Source organism: Anser anser (genome assembly GCF_964211835.1).
Source record: "Anser anser genome assembly, chromosome: 14".
Taxonomy (NCBI): Eukaryota; Metazoa; Chordata; class Aves; order Anseriformes; family Anatidae; genus Anser; species Anser anser.
The window spans coordinates 17,300,881-17,321,682 of record NC_139735.1 but is presented as its reverse complement, the minus strand read 5'-3'; the positions used below and the strand labels follow the sequence as shown (position 1 = coordinate 17,321,682).

The following is a 20,802-nucleotide window of genomic DNA, read 5'->3' as shown; positions in this document are numbered from 1 at the left end:
CCAGAACTTTCAAAGCCAGTTTTCACTTTTATCTCGCTGGGTGACTTTTACTTAATATCATGCTCTTCTCACTGACCTTGGGGGTCCACAAGAACAGTACCTTAAAATTTTGGTTCCTTATTGTTAGTAATTAACTCCTTTGAAAAGAATATTTCTTGACGTTTCAGTGAGGTGATGCTACAAGAATTGCTGATATCCTTCACTTCAGCTGCATCTTCAAGTTGTAGTCCATACTAGTAATATTGACTTCCTCTTGCCTTTGTGCTTTTCTTTCTTTTTTTTTTTTTAATTAATACAACTGCTTCACAAGGAGGTATTATTCTCCCTGCGCATGCATGTTTTATTGCTAATGACTAGCTCATAGCGCAGCCTGTTTCCATCACTGCTGGTTTGTATACCCTTTCCTCTCTGTCATTCACTTTTAGATTGCAGTGACCTTAGCTGCATTTTGGATATTTGCACAGATGGATAACAGTGATCACAGGATCTTACGGTTCAATAAGTTTTGGCACTGGCAATAACTCCAAATAGTGCAGTATAACTGTTGTAGATAGGAAATCACATGTACTTAATCGGCACGTATCAGTACTGTACATTTTCTGTGGAACTACCATCAAGCATGCTGTAATAGTGGAAAACAGAATAATTCAGCATAATGGAGGCTATCATGGAAAATGAATAGACAGACTGCCTTCGTGTCTAACTACCAGAGCTAAAATGTGATGTTCATCATCAGAATTGTCCAGGAAGGAACCACAAAAAAAGGCCAAAGCCTTAGAGTGCTACAGCTCCCTTATTATCTGTACCAACTCACATTGATACACCTCTTAAAATGGAACAACTTCTAATCTGCTGCTATAATTTGCCCAGGCTATGGTTTAGAGACTGTTCAGTGTTTCTGTACGTGCACCAGAGCCTTCATTTACCAATTTTACACGCATTTACATGTTGTCTTCTACTGTAGTCAGATTTAAGGGGACATGCTTACAATGTAAATGTTTGTAACTTCTTCCTCCATACATTATGGTGAACAGCTTTCTTTTTCTTTTCCACAATTCTTTTTAGACTGTTATAGCTCAAGACTGTTCAGTCAAATATTCATTCACCTTTGCAATGTGAGTCCTTCAAGCTTTTTCTATGTGGACAAATGTTGACAGGAAAAAGTGAAATGAAAAATCCCCCTTTCCAACACTTCCTATGCCTAAATGTTACTGGAAATTAACATCTTCAACTGCATCATATGTTGCAAAATTTAAATTGTGCAATTGGCAATGCTGCTTACTACTACACCACTGTTTCTAATTGACAGCAGATATGGTTGAATATAAAAACAGGTGTTAATTGAATAATGGGTAATGCTTCTGACCAATTTTTCTGCATGTCTAAACATTTAAATCAAGATGTGAATGACAGCAAAAAATGTCAAGAGTTTTCAAAAAAATACTGAAAAAATCTAATTTCATATTTCCATGTATATTATGCAAATAATAGCTCATGGTGACATTTTACCCTTCAGGAGAATGGTTCACAGGCACTACCTAATCTCTCTGATACACATGTCATTTAAGACTGCTGTCTCTATATGGGTAGAATAATAGTTGGGGGAGGGAGGGGAGGGAAGGATTTTTTTTTTTTTTTTGAGAGGAATGGAATTAAACTTTAAATTTGTCAGATTTGATCTTGAGTTCCTTACTTGACCATGCAAAAACTGAACTTTGGAATTTGTTTACCCCCAATTATCCTTTGTATTTTTAGCTCTAGTTAGCACTTCCCCATGCAGTTCATGTTTTTCAGATGCGTGATAGTCCCCTTAGAAAGAGGAAAGTGTAACTTGAAGGAATAGCCACCTGAAAGACAGGAGAATATGAATATCTCTTAAATGTACTGGTAGCTTCTGCTTAACAAAGAAGTTAGCAGAGCTTCCATTTATATTAGATATATTGAAAGTGGCATTTCTGTACTGAATTTCTTTCTTTTTTTTTACTGTGGTCCAAGTCCACAACATAAATGCATTTACTTTTAATGACATACATTCTCTTTACCTGTGGCCATCACTTGGGCACTTGATATTCTCTCTTCTGTCCATAGTGTCTGTAGATATATTTATATATTCAGAATAAAGATTTCATCTGAAATTTCTTGCCAGCACTATCTACAGAGATGTCTGTTCTGTGAAATGAATGAAGCAGAACCCAGAGATTCCCTAAACTAACAGAGGTCTTAGCTGCTAGATCCATTTTACATGGCACAGCATCATCAAGACTTACTCAGGTCCAGTTGCAGTATATCAGCGTTCTCAACGTGTTTTAATTCAGTTAATGCATCATAGCAGAGAACACAGCACAAATAAGCTACTGGTTATTATTAGTCAGCTTGTGGATATTTGCTGTTTCTCATCTCCACATGCAGGCCCTTCCAAGTCCTGATTAGTCACTCTCCAACATAAGTGTAAGTTGTTATATTTCAGAGGAGAGCCATCCTTACAGCTTTTTCATCAGGCTTTTGCAGCCCACTTACTTACTTTTCCATATTTTTTTACTCTTTGGCCTTACAGAAATTACCTGCGGCCATACTAGATTGTATTAAGAGTCTTTGCCTTGCTCCCCCTCAGTTCCCTAATTATACAGAATAATCAAGAGGAGGAATTAAAGACCACCCAAATTTCATAAATAAAGCCCCTTATTAACAGGCATTTTATTTCTGGTACACTGGAAAATCCCTCAGTACAAGGAAATTTTGTATGTACAGGAGCAGTGATTCCTCACTAATCCCAAAGGAAAGAATAAGCTCTCCCAGCAATTAAATTCAATGGCTAATGTTACCGTAGTCTATTTCAATTACAACTGGTGTTGCTTTTACTTCGTGCCTAATGTGGCTATATAGTTGTATGAATATTTAAAGAATATCACAAATAGGACACTGTCATGGATTCATAGATATTTTTTTTTAATAAGCAAATGGGGGGGCAACTTTTACATCAACATGAATAGAATATCATCCCTACACCATGGTTTAGGAGAGTTAAAATGGAGAAGTACAACTATAATAATTAAAAAGTTCAGTTGAAGCCATTTGCTAGATAAAGGGTGTGAATCTCAGAGGACCATTCAAATTCAACATGTGGCTTTTTTTTTTTTTTTTTTTAACTTACAGTTCTTTTTGTCCTGTCATTGGGTAGTGGTGTCAGTAGAATTGGCACATTGAGCTGAAAACTGAGGGCTGTACCATTGTTTCTCAGCTCATGGGCTGGAGATGTATTTGCACATTTTTAAAGTCAACCATAGCTAGAGATAATTTCCCGTATGGGTTATGGGTTCAAGGCTCCAGTCAGGTCAGTTTTATAAGAATCAGTCTTCTGGGCTATTCAGTTCTGGCTCCCAAGATGTAGCTCCTGGGCTGGGAGCAGAGGGGCACAGTATTTGCAGTGCTTATTCAAGCACCTGGAGCTATGCTTTTACATTCCCTCCCCTGGCAGTGCAGGAAAAGGGGAGACTCTGCACTCTATTTTGGAAGTTACTGGGTCACAAGTACATGCATTTAAAGCCATGGGCTGTTCACACACCACTACATTATATAAGAAACTTAAGAATTACTTATAATAGATCTAGAAGGCTGGAAGGCAATTTTAAATGTTTGTGTTCAAGTATAATGTAATCAAGTAATGCACATAGTATGAAATTCATGTATTGACTTAGTGTATGTCATCTATAATGTATTACACACAAAAATATTGAGAACATGTGAAAACTAGTGACTAAACAGAGTGGAAAAAATCTCAGAATTATTTTGATCAAATCCACCTACATGTTTTCTTTTCATGGAAATGACCGAGCATTGTTTCTGTGACAGTGAAGCCAAGGAATGGTAGAGGAAATAACAAATGAAAAGAAAATCACCTCTATTAAGGCAGTGAAATTACCTGGGAGGGAAAAAAACAAACAAACCAACCAACCAACCAACACCAGAATAGTGGTACCTTGAGTCTAGAGCAAAGGTGAGAAAGGAGGTAGCTATAAATTAGAAATCACTATACAGTTTAAAAAAAAAAAAAAAAAGAGGAGGAGACTGGTGGTGCAAAGCATTCAAGTATGTAGAGTTTGAAAGAGTTCATGCATCTGAGGTTCAAATAAAACACCAATAAAATAAAAATCCTAAACTGATCAGTACAGATATATTCTCAAAAAAGGAAGGATATTTAGCCATGTGTAAATTATAACCATTGGTCTACAGCAGGGATTCTGACCTAACAATCAACCCGGTTCCTAAAACGTGCTGCAGACACCACAGCTTATACAGTACTTCTAATAGAAGTAGGTGGCTCAGTGGACTGATGATACCCTACAGAAACTATTCCTAGAGGCCAAGAGGCTGAAACTGTCCTGGATAAATCATTACTGAGTGAGGATCTCTTAGCAAGAATCAGTGATCTGTGATTTTTGCGAGGACCATGACTGCAAAACTTGGAAGAGCTAGTGCTGTTGGTGGCTTCACTGGGAAGCTGTCATTGAGCAATCTCAGCTTGAGGCTGAGCTTAGGCTGTATCAATAGGAGAACCAAAGTAACTAAACTGCTGTGTAGGTAGAGCAATTTCACTGACTCCCTTAATGTTTAGTATCATTTTATGCATTCCCAGTTAACTTCTAACACACTCACTGAGAGTATCACATGGGGACTCAGAATCTGACAGATTTATGAATCTCCAGCAAATAATAATATTTTGAGTTGCTGCATTGCAGATGTTATCCCTACATATATCCATCCATGTTACTCTTCATGTAAGTCAAGTAAGGAGAATGGTGTCAGCAGCTTTACCTATCAGACTTTTTTTTTTTTTTTGCTGTCTTCATATTCATTTATTTCAATTATAAAATGAAAATTTTTATTATAAGCTTGCCATTCCCAAACACTGGACCTGTGAGCAGTAAAATGTCATAAAAGGCAATGTACTCTTTACCTTGTGTTCACAGTCTCAGCTGTTCACAATTCATAGCAGGGCATGCATTGTCAGTCAGGTTAAACAAAGTCCTGCGATTTAATGGGATTTGGGAAAAGCATGATTAATTTCCTGGTACTACAGCTTTTATTTATTGGTAGTATTTATGATTCATTTTCTGTTTAATTCCAGTTTCAATTTTTTCCTGTTTGTATATGTACTGTGTGATGGCACCAAACCCGCTGTTATATGTACAGGAGAATGAGCTTCATCTCCTAGACAACTGCACTTAAAAGGCAGGATGTCTTTATGCCAAGCTGTCCACTTTATAGCTCCTTCCCAATGCACCCTTGAGAGACTTGTTGCAAGCACTAACCTCTTACATGACTGATGGTATAATGAGAGAGCTGGAGGTTCGGGTGTGGGAACAAGACAGAGGCAGGAAAATGATCTCTACCTTTGCTATCAATATTTGAAGATTAAGGTGTGTTTATATTGCTAATACTGTAAATTAGCAAGACAGCGTACTTGCTGCTGAGGCTGTAATACTGCTACGAGCTCACCTACCTCTACTCTCACGTGAGTTGTGTACTACAGAGGTCCTCAGTAACTCTGGTTTGAGTTCTGTGTATTTTATTCACCTGATCATCTAGCCTTGAAAAGCTGTGCTGCTACCCTTGCTCTTGTTCTGATTTCCTAATTGCATTATGTTGAATTTGAGGGCTTAAATGAGCAATAGCCTGTTAAAAGATTATGAAGCCAAGGTGTTAGATGAGAACCTTCCACTGCTTGGAAAACACACACTAGGCACCGAAGAAACTGAGCTTCTTGATTGAGCGCATAAATGACTGTCTAGAATGTGCCTTTTTAACTTCTAGGTTTCTAAGCTTCATATAGCCTCTAATCTCCACAAAATTTAGATAATGTAATACAACAGATAAATTTTAATGGGCTGTGGTAAGCTTATGTGAAAATTTTGAATTAAAATCTGTGTTTCTCTTGTTAAAGTAATTTTTAAAATTAGGCTCACAAAAGTGGTTTGCACTTTGCCTAATGTCCCAATTCAGATTTCTTTTTCTTACAATCAATTTGAAGAGTTTCTATTATCTTCCAGCCTCAGATGAATCAATCAGCATCTGACACAGCCTTGTGGATGCTCAGCCATGTTTGCCCAAGGCAATGGAAATGAAATCAAACGCTACCTCTATGAGTTGGGGGTTATAACTTGACACAGCAGAATAATGTTATATTCTGTTGAATAAAATAAAATACACCATGAATAAATTGGTCTAGCTCTATCTTCTGCTGGTTGTGAATTGGGATTTTTAAATTTATGGAAGGATTTAATCTATCTAGTCCTTTAGGATCTGATTTTTAAAGATGCCTTTCATAATGATCTGAAGGGATGTTTGTCCCTTTCAGTTTTATAGCCTGAAGTTTATACCCTTAATTGAAATTTAATAGATTCCCTCTGGCTATGATAACTCCTTATTATAGTTTCTGTACACTAGCTTTGCTCATTTCTGAGGAGAAAATAAAAAATAAAAATAAAAATATCCATTCTGTTTCTTCCATTTAGAGGTAGATGTTGTATGCCAGTTAAGAATGTTTTAGAAAAAGCTAATGGCATTAAAAGTGCATTGTGTTCATAGTACATTTTGTACTCATTTACATTCAAAGTAACCAATGACAGCCGTATCTGACCAAGGTATATTTTGCTGGATACCTGATTTGCCCTTGATTATCTGAAGTACTGAAAGAAGTATTATGTTGTGACCTAATTAAATAGATGAAGGCACAAGGACTACTCAATGAGAGCACTGCAGGGAATGAATCTGCACAAGTTACTGAAGCTGTGAAGAAAAGCAAAAATGTTGAGAACTTGCCACTTCTCAGAGTGTCTCAGGCAGGAACAGAAAGGTACAGCAGAAACTGTCCTGGTAAACCTCCAAGCTAGGGATAGTGAAGGGGGAAATGCTGACAGTGAGAGTATGTTTGCATTTTTGTCCCTTTCAAGGACTGCAATTCATAAATCGTTGCACGCATTTTAGCCACTTTTTAACTATTTATTCTTGTGGTAGTTTGTATGGAATACCAATATTGTACAGTAGTACGACTAGTAGAAAAACTGAAGGAAGTAACTTAAATATAAATAAGGCCTATAAAGAATGAAAGGACTAATAAGGTGTATGAAAACTTTCCTAAGTTTGTGGCAACTTACAAAGGCCCTCTTATGTGTCATAAAAGTATACAGTTGTTCCCTGGTGACTAGATAACATATATGTTGTATTTACTGTTTTCTCTTTACAGAAGCTATAGATTCCATTTGCTAAGAAATCTGTAATGAGAACATGTTCTATGATTACAGCACACTGATTTTAAGAGGCTTGTCCTTTTTCTATCATTACTTGACAGATAATAAAAGCCTGTAGTTTATACCTGAGGCATGCCTATTTGACTTCTGGGTAGACCATCTGTATCTTTTTATGAATAAACTGGAAAGAAATCTATGGATATAATTTGCTTTTTGAATTCAGAAATACTTCAAGGCCGCCCACAGTAATGTGGATTTATTGCCAGTTACTTTAAAGAGATTCAAAAGGTGTATTTTAGATAATCTGGAATAAGTTTGTTACTTTTCCTATATTTGAAAATCTGAGGAATATGTTGGGTTTGTGGAAAAAACACTGCAGTACAGATGTGCAAGTAATGGCAGCAACATGATTTGCAAGTGTTGTGTTCCTGCTCTCACATCTGTGCTGTAAAGGGTAAAGCATAATTTGGGCCAGAAATGGAAGATATGAGACATCCAACCAAGCATTTTTGAATTAGTTCACTTCTGTTTTTTCTTGGACCAGAGCTATATACAGGCATTTTTTCCTTGTGCTCATGGAGTGCCAGCCAGTGAAGAGCCTTGTCCCATGTAAGCCAACATCCAGCACAGTGCCAGGCTGTGAGGCTTTCCTCAGGAGCTCTCCAAGCTGGCTAAAAGTGTTCTGCAAGCCCCACATTAGGTGTGGGGAAATATTTATCTTCCCGCTAGTAATACAGCTTGGGACTATAGTATCTTTTGGTAGTCTTTCTTTCACAGAAAAATAGAAAGAAGGAAAAAAAAAAAACAACAACTATATTCTGTTACTGATCAGCCCTTTCAAAGATTAAACATGTCAATTAACACCTTTTAATTGGTATTTGGGGGCTTACCTTGCAAAGCTACAACTACAGGTTTGCACAGTTATGTAGATGAAACATTTGCTGAAAGAAATATGGTGCATGTAAAGCAGGGAAGATACTTCTCATTGACAATGTATCTGAGGGATGCTAATTATCAAATATTGTATAGAGAGCATATCCAGGATACTGTAATACATCAGCAATTGTCAAATAGCAGTTAGTCAGATGTGCAAGCAATAATAGATTAAGATCACTTGTGGGTAAATATTTAAGGGACTGCTTTAGCTGTTTTGTGCACTTACCATGAAAATCAATATTATGAACAGGAGGAAGCTTCCACTAAAATTCCTGGTTGTATCTCTACTAAGAAGAGGGGTTTGACTTGTATTTGTCCTCTTTTCAGTCCATTTCAAGTCTGAGTTTTAATTGTTTTATAACCTGCAATGCCAAAGATATAGTGGAATTACATAAACAGGGCATTGGAGGTAAAGGATCGTATTTTGACAATAAACTGAAATATGGTTCTGGAGGGCAAGACGTATGAGGAGCAGCTGAGGTCCCTTGGCTTGTTCGGCCCAGAGCAGAGCAGGCCGAGGGGAGGCCTCATGGCGGCCTGCAGCTCCCTCACGAGGGGAGCAGAGGGGCAGGCGCTGAGCTCTGCTCTCTGGGGACAGCGACAGGACCCGAGGGAACGGCATGGAGCTGGGACAGGGGAGGGTCGGGCTGGGGGTTAGGGAAAGGTTCTGCACCCAGAGGTGGTCAGGCACTGGGACAGGCTCCCCAGGGCAGTGGTCATGGCCCTGAGGCTGCTGGAGGTCAAGAAGCATTTGGACAATGCTCTCAGACACATGGCCTGATTTTTGGGTGGTCCTGCGTGGAGCCAGGAGTTGGACTTGATGAACCTTGTGGGTTCCTCCCAGCTTGGGATATTCTGTGATTCTCTAAGATAAAAATTGGATGGGTGTACTAGACAGCATTTCAGCAAAACTGTCAATGCATGATAAATGGCAAAATTGACACGAATTCATGAGCCACTACTTCTGTGGCAACTGCAGTGGATGGCAAAGCTGTTTATTGGGTGGCAGCTTGTGTATGTTATGTATTCTACTTCATTCAAAAGAGTGTGGCTGGAGGGGTCTCTCCAGCAGCCCAGTGTGGTGCTCATGGCATCCCGGTAGGCAGGGTGTGTGTGGTGTGCAGGGAGCCACCAGCCCTGTGCCTTGGTGGGGTGCGGGCCGGGCTGCAGGTGTTGAGTGGGCTGTGCTGGGCCCAGCCAGCCTCCCGTGGGATCCTTTCAACCTGGGACTGTGCTGAACTGTGGAACTAAGGTAAGATAAACCAAGCAACTCTTACTCCTCTTTTGGGTAGCTCTACTGAACAGTATTTACTATAGTTTACTATATACATCTCCTGTGAATGATGAAGAATCTGACACGGTACTGAATATTAGACCACTTATGGTACTTAATATTAAATCACTAGAAATATGTTTCTGGAAACAGTAGTTATAGCAACTTGGCCAGGAATGGACTACCTTAACCTGCCCACTTACCTGATGTAATGTGGAAGTTGTAGAACTAACAAAAAGCTGGAGCCAGTAGCCTGAGCAAACTTATCAGTGATGAAACGTTCAGCACGTAAGTTGTGTTTTTGACAGAGTTATAAATAGTCAAAAACAGATTAAAAACCAGTGGACATAAAAAGAAGCAATATCAGCTCGTTTTTCAGCTGAGCTGAGGTGGTTCTCACAGCACCTCTTCTCTGTTTTGTCATTGTTCTGTTTGGGAGTCTGTAGTTTTTTTGTGTGTGTGCCTTTGTCTCTCTTTAAGATCTGTGTGCAAGATGTATGTATACACAGAGATGGAAGGTAGCTGACAAAAGAGAACCTGATGATCAGGCCCCTAAGCTAGAAAAATGCCATGTGGGATTCATACAGAGCAAGCTCTACAGGAGCAGACCTTGTTGTGTGTCCTTCACAGCTGCAGAAGGAAAACAATTGCTCACTGCCTCTGACTTTCTTGAGGATATTTGCTTGTGCCATTTCACTCTGCGCACTCCCTCCACCGCTTTCAGCCTTTGCCGCCTTTTTCTTAAGGATTAAAAGGATGGGGAGGGGAGAGGCGCGGCTGATGGTGAGAAAGGCGTTCAAATCCTAAATTTACTGAGAAAAACAGCCCATTTTGTCAAATGACAATATCACCAAGTGATACTGCATTGGATATTGCTAATGTTGCACTGGCAGATTACTGCACAGCGTAATGCATAGCCTCAAATTACAATTAGTCATGGTGTGTAACTTAAAGGAACACCCCAGTTAAACATGGGGTATGATTTTGACTTTGGAGTCTATGCCTATAAACTTGTCCATCTATGTTTGCTGTTTGGCTTCAGACATTCTATTGTGTGAATGTCTAAATCAGATACAGCAGTGATCTCACTGATTTCATACAGAATTCAGGCAGTTCCTGTTCTGGTCCCCTAGAAATCAAGTTTTTATTTGCTTCTTGCTCATTATGTTTAGAAAATATTTTATAAATGCATTTGTAACATAAAAGGTTTTGATGGCTTCTGTTTTGAAATATATAGTTCCCCAGCCTCTGAGAAATTCCTTATAAGAACAACTTCAGAGTGGTGGTAAGCCAAAATAGCTGTGGCCTTAAGAGATATTCAGGGTTTCTACAGCTAATTCCTGTGTAGCGAGTGTGAGTTTAACAGGCCAAGCTCTTCAAAATGTACTCAGAGCAAGCAGAGAATATATAGTGAGACTATCCTCTACCAAAATGCTTGATCCTCCGGAATACCAAGGATATTAACTTAACTAATGATCCTTTAAATGGGTATGTAAAATATAATTTAAGCTACTTGCAACATGCAAAAGAGAGGTATCATTTGTTACTGCCAAGCTCACTGGCATGTGGAAATCAGAAAATCATTAGCCTTGATAGAAATAGTTTAATGCAGCAGGGAAGAGAACACATTATTTAGAGCAGTTAAATGACAATTGATGCAACTGCTGGCAAAACGCAGAAAAATGAGTGTGATTTAGCAAATGATAAATACTGCACTTAGAACTTATGCATGCAAAAAATGAAAATCTTTCCTCATTATACTGCATATTTAGCCTAGGAGACTGACTTTTCTAAAATGTAACATTCACAAATCCTACTTTTTATAACTTTATTTCTAGACAAGCCTCATTCTGTGCATGAAATGCCTTATATTGCGTAAGGAGTAACTTACAGATTGCATCTCTCATTTTGTAATTGTAGAATTGCATCAGTGAAAGATGTTTTCACACTTCTGTAACATTTACTAATTGCATTCAACAATCCTGTCCTAGGTGACATCAGCTTGCTCTGATATGTTTCAGCAGTGGAAAAAAAAAAACACAAACAGTTCTCATTCTTATGTTCATGAAAAATGGCTTCATAAATCTTTGGAAGAGATTTGGCAGGGAATGCAAATGTAATTTCACTTTCTTTAAGGCCTCTTTTTAGGGTGAGGGTGGTGTAAAGTGATTTTAGGATAAAAATTCCCTAGAGGAAAGCTTCATGTACTGCTCAGGGCAAGCTGAAGCAACAATCGACTTGTTCAGTTCTGTGAAAATGTAGCTGCATAAAAATTTACATTAAAAAAGGAAAAATTACATCAGTGCATATACTAAAAAAAAAAAACAAAAACAAAACAAAATGAAAGAACCTCAGACAACGCCACCTCCACCCCATGCACAAAGCTATGCATTTCTTAGCAGAACTCACTATGTACTTGTCAAATGTGCTTTTCTGTGTCACTGAATTTCCTCTCAAAGGCAGGTTGCAATGTCAGGTTTGTTACTGTGCCTGTCTCCTTTGAAACTTGTAATGGACACAGCTATGTGATTTTTGGGGACCACAGCAGAGACGTTCACCTGAACTTGCAAAAGCTTTATACCTGATGTTGCTTTGGAGTAGTATTCCTGCATTGTACTGGCAGAAGAGATCAAAATGTGGCCTGTTGTTTTCAGTGTCCTTTTCTATCTTTAATTATAAAGTGGCAAGTTTCCTCTCAGAGAAAGAAAAAGCTCAAATATTTAAAATGCATGAGTCTTGCCTGAGCATCAGTAGAGATTTGTGTAGTGTATGATCTTTTGTCAGCTCTGTTAGCAGGTGAAATATGATGAGTGATACCTGACCAACTGGAAGGTTTGCACCTAAGAAGCTGTTATCCTATGTAATACTCATACTATTTCACTGCAGAAATGTATATGGTAATTAACTGAAGTGGTGCAAATTGGCACAGTATTTACAGTTGCTAGGGATGCTGTTTTACATGGACTGCTTAGAAAATAGTGAAGTGGAAATCAAGGAACAACTTTTTTGCTGGAAATCGAGGAATAACTAAATCAATACGAATAATGGAAAAAAGTACACTTGGTATTTTGAAGCACTTAAAAACTATCATAATTCCAAACCAAGTACATGTAAAATATCCAGTGCTTTTGACAGCTGCAGAAAATATCTGACTCATTCTAGCCATACAATCTATTTATGGATAGAATCAGGAAAGATTAGCTTTTGACCTCTGTGTTTTTAATCTATACATATTTGCCACCTTATGGTGGACCACAGTTTTAAGGACATATCAGTAAGGTTCTTATGACTTTGTCTGCAGTTTCGTGGGTGTAATTGAGGTGCATACCATTTTGTTTAGACATCTCATTGCAATCTGGAAGCTCTGGATAAGAGCCCATAAATCAGATAGTTCAGGTTAAAGATTTTTTTTCTGAACATTTAAGTAGCTGAGGAACTCAAGTAATTTTTGAAGTTAATGGGCTCATAGAACAACTGTTTCAAAAAGTCCTACCTCAGTGTCTAAACCTATTGTGATATATATATATTTTTTTTTCATGTGAAAGTACTACCTGCCATTATTTTCTGCAGACGTTATGGCCGGGGATTTACATTATGCAGAAAAATACCACTTTATGTAGTATAATTTATTTCTCTCTTTAAATTTTGGGAAAATCATTTGCTGGAGAAGTGAACAATGGTGCAGTTCAAAATGTGCTGATCAAATGCTTGGTATGAACAAGCAAAGCAGTATAGAAACTTCACAAATCTCTTCTCAAGCACAAGTCATGACTTTCAGAGGAGTAAAGAAGATAGCCAACTGTTTCGAGACTTTTTTTAACAATCATATATACAGACTTAAAAATATTTGGTATAGCATCAGTACCTAGTGCCATTCATTCTGTGAGCCCAGTCTAAAAAAGGGTGAAGTTGTGAGTTATGTGCATGTATATTCATCTATAGTGACAAGGCTGTGCTACTGAATTTGTCGGGATGTTGCCTGCAGCTTTCACATAAATTGGATCAAACCAAAATGAACTGAGAGTAGCGTCTGACTGTACCGCATCATATATTCACAAGAAACAGTATTTGAGAATCATAATACAACACTCACATTTTCACCTGTCCTTACATCATAAATGCTAGGGTTGAAGACAGTGTTTACAATGTGGGCATCTGCCTGACTTCTGTTTCTTCCTCCCAAGTAATTTTGAGCATGCTCTTGCAAGGTTCCTGAAAATAGATGCCAGCCAGGAGAGTGCTGTGCCCCAGCACTGAGGGAGAGGCTGCATTTAACCATGTACGTCAGCCATTGTTGAAACCAGTTAGGTGGATCTTGGATAATAGTGATCAACCGATGTAGTGAGGAAAGGGTGGGTAAAGTGCGGGGGGGAAACTGTAAAACTGTGACAGGAAGAAAACTGCAAGAATGTTCTCGATCCCAAATTCATGCTCATGATTACTAGTTGTTGTATTCTTTTCTTTGAAGATATTTTGCATCTCAGAAGTATTTTGACCAAATTTTGTTTGAAAAAAAATGATGTCAAATGATTTTATAATTATCTTTCCTTTCTTTTTGTAACAATGCTTTTATCAAAACATCCCCGCTAGGAGCCTGGGATCTATTCATTCTGATTTTTATATAGAAATAATATTGACATTTCGGAGTCTTTACATAAAATGCAATAGTCTGATGTTTTGGAAGTCAGAAGTAATACAAACATTTCAATTAAAACAATATTCACTTTGATTTTTTTTTCTCCTTGTCAGATTCTATTTCTTTCCTCCTTATTTTATCAAATTTACTTTTCAAGCTATCTACGTGGAAAGAGGTGGAAAGTGGCTTCCATGCAAAGGAGTTTGCAAAGTTTATTGAAAAATGTTACTTAATGGAGAACAATCTAGATTTTTTTTTTTAATCTGCTCTTCTACTTGATAATTAAATCTATCTTGGAATATATTGCACTTGGCACTGGAGGAATAATTCTTAAAATGTTATATTTAAATTATATGCAGATTTTTGTTGAACTGAGTCTTTGTGTAGCTGAGGGCAAAAGTGTAAACAGATGATGGAGTCTGAAACCAAAATTTAATAATGTATCTATGACATTTAAACGCTGTCAACCCCAGTCATCCTCAGGATTGTGGTACATTCAGATGAAAACTTCTTACGTTTCTTCATATTTCTGTATTAAGTCTCAAAAAGTCTTTTTTTCTCCCCTAGAAAGTTGTTTTTGACACAAAGTGTACTGTAATGAACTTTCCTCTGAAAATGGCAGTGAATACTTGAAAACAGTCAATTTTAGGAAAAATACATATTGTTATAACCTTTTCAAGATATCATTTCAACCACAAGGATTTGGAGTATGTTGCTTGCTTTGAGTGAAATGTAGGGCTGCTTAGTACTTAGGTAAGTCAAAGTTTTCCTACGAAGGGAAATGTGCAAAACCCAATCCTTTAATATAGTAGGATTCTGAAAGAAATAAGTGGTTGAGAATGTGATGGGTGCAAATTGCAGTACATATGCTTTCCTTCAGACTTTTCCTCCTGAAGTGCTGGATTATACTGTGATTTTAAAAAGAAAAAAAAGGCGCTTTTTAATGCTTTCACCAGTGAATTCTTTGGAAGTAAATCTGTGCTACAGCAATTGTCAGTTTTATTTAGTACTCTAAGTCTGTTGGTGGGAGGGAATTTGACTGTCTTTAACTTATTAAGAGTCTGTTTGTTTGTTTGTTTTTTTAATCGAGCTTGTGTTTCATTAATTTCTGGCAAAACAGTAACACCTGCTTATGGAATAAGAGTGCATCAAATTGGAGCTTTTACTTGAAACATTCCATCTTGTTGCATTATATTGGGCTTGAAACAAAGTGAACGTTTTCCTGAATAAGCTGGGGAAGGTGACAGACCGCGGTGCACAGTGCGAGTGCGGAGGCAGCCGTTGAGGGGCTGAGCCAAGCTGTCCTGGAAGAGGAGGAAAGTCCAGCCCTGGGAACAAGGCTTGAACAAGGCTGTTCATGTGAATGTCTTCATGGGCAGTCATATTTCAGGTACGGTGAGGGGGGTTGGGTTATGGTGTTTTGTTTTTTCTTCTCCTATGCTTTGTTGTATCATGTCTGGAATCTGGTCATTGAAATGCTCATGCTGCTTGGTCAGGGGCTGGAGCAGCGTGGTACTAGAATTTCATAGCATGCTACAAACACCTCCATCTCTTGTTGTGCACCTAAGTGAAAGCACTAGATAGATTCCTGTTAGACCCCTTCTGAAATGGGAGCAGATGAAGGAACTGCATATAAGTCAAGTAGGTAAGATAAGATACTGCAAGAAGGGAAAATGGATGATACAAAAGGAAACAGTGGCAGAAGACTCATAGAAAATCTAAGATTCAGTCCAGCTATTTAATCACTGTCAAATGTTACTCTATAATCAAATCCCAGATCCTGAGTGTTTGGGATTCTGTCTTTGTTTGTAAGTTTTATGCAGATCATAGAAGATTTACAATTTTGTTAGGCCTTTTTGAAATGTATTTATATATACGCATGCATATATATGTGTAAATCTGTGTATTTAGGTGAAAGCTTCTATATCTATCTTCTGGTTAAAGAATAAGACAGTTTATGTATTATGTAACTCATGAAGGCTGTACTGGAAGTAGTAAAGGGAAATTAAAAAAAAAAAGCATTCCACTTCCTCCTGCAGTTAAGATAACTAGCAAGTTCGTGTCTCTTTTAGTCTCTGTTAGTCTGGTTCTGTTTGTGTATGCTGGGAAATAATTGGAGAGTAGACAAGCTGTTACATTCCTTTCCCACTGAAGCAAACTCAGATGTGTAGCACGTACTTCAAAAATACTGTCCCCAGAATTAGATGTCAGTGTCGCTTTCCGTACAAGCCCCTTCCCTACAACCCAGTGCCCTTGTTTCTACAGCAACTGTGAGTACAGTTCAGGACACAGGCAGATGAAAAAAAGGCAGAGCACCTTGACATTTTATTTATGGGTTAGATGATTAGCCGCTAGCCCAATTACAATGACAGTAAGCAACATATGTGGATTGTCAAAATTTGAAACACTTTCTTTGGAGTATCTCTATTATTGGTTCCCAAACTGTCTGCCCTACCCACAACACAACGCCTTAATCAATTACTTGCTTATGAAGTATTTTCTTATTCCAGTACGATTTCCTTACAAAATACCTTATTTATAGGACAAGATACCAAAAACATTTAAGTAGTTATTGCTATTAGTGTTATTTTCCATTTTAGTCAATTTCTTAAAGAAACAATTTTTTACAATACTAACTACAAGAAACTGCTGTACAGACAATTACCAAGAATAATTTCACTGTTAATATCTATAGTAATAGAATAATACTTTTTTTAATTATTAGGCGTAGTATGTAGATGTTTGAAACTTTATTAAGCTAAAAATTCCTATTTTTCACATGATGTTTTGAGGTGTTAAAGTGTGTTTTTCCTACTTATGTGAGTGTTAGAAACATGTATTCACATCAGTAAATTCTGGATTCCTTGGGTTTCAGCTATGGCATAGTACACATAAAGATGAGTACTGTTTGTTTTAGCATAGCTTAGAGATTTCTCTGAAGCAATTTCCACAAAATGTTAAGTAGATATCATAAAAATTATATCCTACAGGCCTGGTTGTGAAAGCTGAGAAAAGGAGCATGATAAATAATATTTTCAAATTTCATTTAGAAGCACTCCACATTGGAAAATGCAAGAATTATTTCTTGGGAATGGGTTAAATGGTAAATTTTATATTTGGTGATGGAAAGCGTGACATTTTTCACTGGCATTTTTCCGTGTATCTTATAATATGCACCTCACGTTGCGGAAAATGAGGATGTGTGGAAATTAAATAGCAAGAGAACAAAAGGGAAATATTTTTTCTCTTTAAAATTTTTGTATTGACAGTCTTGAGTGTTCTTTTAAGAAGATAAAAAAAAAAAAAAGTAAATTCCACAAGAGGGAAGAATACAAAGTATTGAGTCACTATACTCCAAGTCATTTTAATCAGTTACATTGGTGAGAATAAAAACAAATGCTTGTATTTACTGAAGCCATCACAGAGAATGATTCAGTAAAATGAAGAATCAGCATGACTGTGGCAGAGTAAAATAGCTGTTTAAAAATGCATTTTGTTTTTAAAAAAGAGATGAGTAGAATAAACTGTGATTTCTCCTTGCTTGTTTTCTCTTGCTTCTGCAGCCTAAGGGTGTTTATTTTGTGTGGTCCTTCACTGACGTGAATAGGATTTGCTGTGTAGCCTGGAAAGTTATAGCAAATGTTTGCAGTAGTGGTCTTAATATACAGCATTGTTGTTGAACAAGCTCATTGAAAAACTATCTACTGTCATGATGGACTCAAAAATCTTTCAGATGGATCCTGCAATGAAATAATAGCAGAAGTGTGGGAAACCCATTTTAAGTCTGAAAGTCTGAAGTCAAGGAATAATCCTGCCCCCCCCCACCCAAAAAAAAAAAAAAAAAAAAAAGTAGCCAAGAAAACTTAGCTCAGAGTTTGAGAAAGAGTGAAAATAAGAAAACTGTTGGTAAAACTGGAGGTCCTGCTGGCTGCTGCAGTAAGCTGTTCAGCTCCTCTGGCTTCTGAGAGTCCCAGTAGGATTCTGTAGACATCTGACTGGAGGTTGGAAGGTGATAGGGAATGACAGTACAAGAATATAAAAAAAAAAATTACTAGTGGGTTTTCTGAGAACATCTTTAAACCACGTAAGTCATTTCTGTTTGTTTGTTTGTTTCATGAGTAGGTTACTTTTTTTTTGATAGTTCAAACTATACCCATCAGGTCAATAAATTTTTATACATCTCTACACACAGGCAGAGTGAAATCTTAACTTTCACAGCTGGAGAACTGCTCACCTAGCTTATGTGTGGGCAGGGAATTTAACACAAAACATACTCTTATCACCCCCAGCAAATATTTATTGTTTAGTTAAGGATTAAAAAATGGACATACTGAATCTGTCCCTGGAGTCTGGCTTTGAAAATCTGCAGTTGCTTTACTACCATTTTTATTCTAATCAAAATTGTCTGCTTCAGGGAAAATCAATTAAGAGTCACCTTCCTCCAAGAGGCTGGAGGCAATTTTTGGAAATTAATCAAGTTCCCAAACACTGCTGTGAAATAGGTAGAATAATACTTCTTTTAGGAATGAGGAAAGTGACAAACTTCAGTCACATGCCTTGCTTAAGGTCACCCAGTGAAATCAGTGACACATCTCATCAAATATTTCCCATCCCTCATTACTGCATCCATTAGATCACAAAGTCTCCAGCAATTTCCTCAGCATCCAGTGAAATCAACTATTTTTTCTTCCTTTGAAGTCTCTTCTTTCTATAGGTGGCCAGCGGTTCCGTTCATACCAAGAGATCTGTTTTTAAACTTTTTTTCTGGTTCACTCATTCCACCTGACTATTTAACATTTTAAAGGTCTGCTTTGAGGATGTGCCAACCGCTCTCTCTGGGTTCTGCAGCGTTTTCATTCTTTGAATGACACTGATTTAGTAATTCACCTGTCAGACCTTTCAGAGGGTTGTCCCACAAAACCAATAGACAAAAAGATTCTTTTTGTTGTTGTTCCTGGCATTGTTCTTTTAATTTTTATGCCTGGCAGATTAGGCCTGCCAAAAATCTGGCCACTGAATTGACAAATGTAGAAGAGAGAAGTTAGAGGCCATGCTTGCTTTTCTGCTGTTTACAGTTAATGTAAACATTATGCCCTCATTTTGGCACTATTAGTGTTATTAGTATTTTGTGTTTTTCCTCACTTTTGTCATCCTTTCATTTCTTTGACACTCTTTCAAGACTGTGACACCCTGCCTCTGGCTGACAGGACAGGTGAGTGTCATTCCTGGAGGAATACTCCTTCCTGCCTCGACAGAGGAGCATGGATAAAAAATCCTCCTCTAGAGAGACAGAACATATCATTTCTTTGACGTGCTTAGCCTTTGCTGACCAGACAAACCCCCGTGAGCCAAGGTTTGTATAAGGTGACAGCATATTACCCTCTCGTTGCTCTTTCCCCTGCTCTGGTTTGTTGTCCGTTTTTTGGGAAGAAGTGGAGTTAATACTTTGTTGCATGAAGGACTAGAAAAACATAGTGTCCTGGATCCTTTTAGTGAAAGGATTAATTACCTAAAATATTTTTTGAATTCAGTTTGGGCAGTTGCTTTTATAAACTTCAGAATATTATCTATTGTGAGTGAAATTATTGCATCAGGATTTATGAAAACTGAGCTCAGTCCTTGTCTGAATCTACTTTCTGTAGATTGATTGGCCATATTGTTCTTTAGCATCTGACAGACCGCGGAAGAATATTAGGCATGAAACATTAATCAGGAAATTATGCATTGCTTTCACAATTAATGTGCAACTGGACTTTACTTTGTAATATTGTATTAGCTCTTAACATGCAAATTATTGTAGGTAATTACCTCATTTTTCAGTGGCCATTTGATGGATTGAAGTTTCATGCAGAATGTTCTGTGTAATTTAAAATCTTGCAATGAGTTGCTTTTTTTTTTTGTAAGAATCTTAGTTATCTTTATCATACACCAGGCATGAAGAGCCTGCAGCACTGTAACACCTAATGTACAAAGTTCAATTTCTCAATTCTTTTAACTGTAACTAGAGTTGGCAATTTGGTCAAGTGTTGCAGTAAAGATGTCTCTTGCTGCAGTATGTTTAAAAAAAAAATCGCCTGTGTTGCTATTTATAGCATACAAGTCAAGCTTCCTTTTTACCGTCTGCTTAAAACAAAAGTGAAGTGGTAGTCTAACATATTATTTTTATTCTGTGATACGTGAAAGTGTTATATTCAATGATCTGTGATCAATCAAGTAATATACATCAATTGGAATAATACTGTTGTTTGATTAAATGTTAGAATGCTTCAGTAGCTTTAAATTTAACAGTCCTGGACTTTTTTCTTTCTTATTTTTTCTTTTTCTTCTTCTTGGTCACTCTTTCACACTGCTACATGTCACGAAGGCATTATCATAATAAACACAATTTATTAGCAGGTCTTTGACCTGTAGAAATATTTTGCCGTATGTGAATACTTCTGAAAATTTAGATAATTCTTTTTTTCATGTTTTCCGATCTTACATGTCAGATAGTCACAAGTATTCGTTGTGATCTAGTCTAGTCAAAATCCTGCTCCTGTAAAATAGCTCTTCCATAAAAGTCAAGTAATACAAAATTCAGTGTCTATATTTAAATAGATCTTAACAGATAATAAAACTCTTGAGATTAAAATGGTTTCATTCACTGAGACAGTTTGCTCTGCAGTATGCAATTTGTGTCACATTATGTAAAATACAATTTAAAAAAAAAG

The 20,802-nt window shown here is 37.3% G+C and overlaps 2 protein-coding genes across 26 annotated transcripts in view; both read left to right on the top strand.

The window, feature by feature from the left end:
- Positions 1-20,802, top strand: part of TENM2 (teneurin transmembrane protein 2) — a 1,465,234-nt gene that overhangs the window by 9,301 nt on the left and 1,435,131 nt on the right. Inside the window, exons 1-2 of one of the 23 annotated variants that reach the window (XM_083799312.1) lie at positions 1,618-14,845; positions 15,213-15,482. The exons of the other annotated variants lie outside the window; for them this stretch is intronic. The gene's annotated coding sequence lies outside the window, so the exon portion shown is untranslated. Of the gene's footprint in view, positions 1-1,617; positions 14,846-15,212; positions 15,483-20,802 lie in introns of those variants that run through there. 23 annotated transcript variants of the gene reach the window in all.
- Positions 1-20,802, top strand: part of LOC310881738 (uncharacterized protein) — a 796,919-nt gene that overhangs the window by 610,616 nt on the left and 165,501 nt on the right. The window lies entirely within an intron of this gene.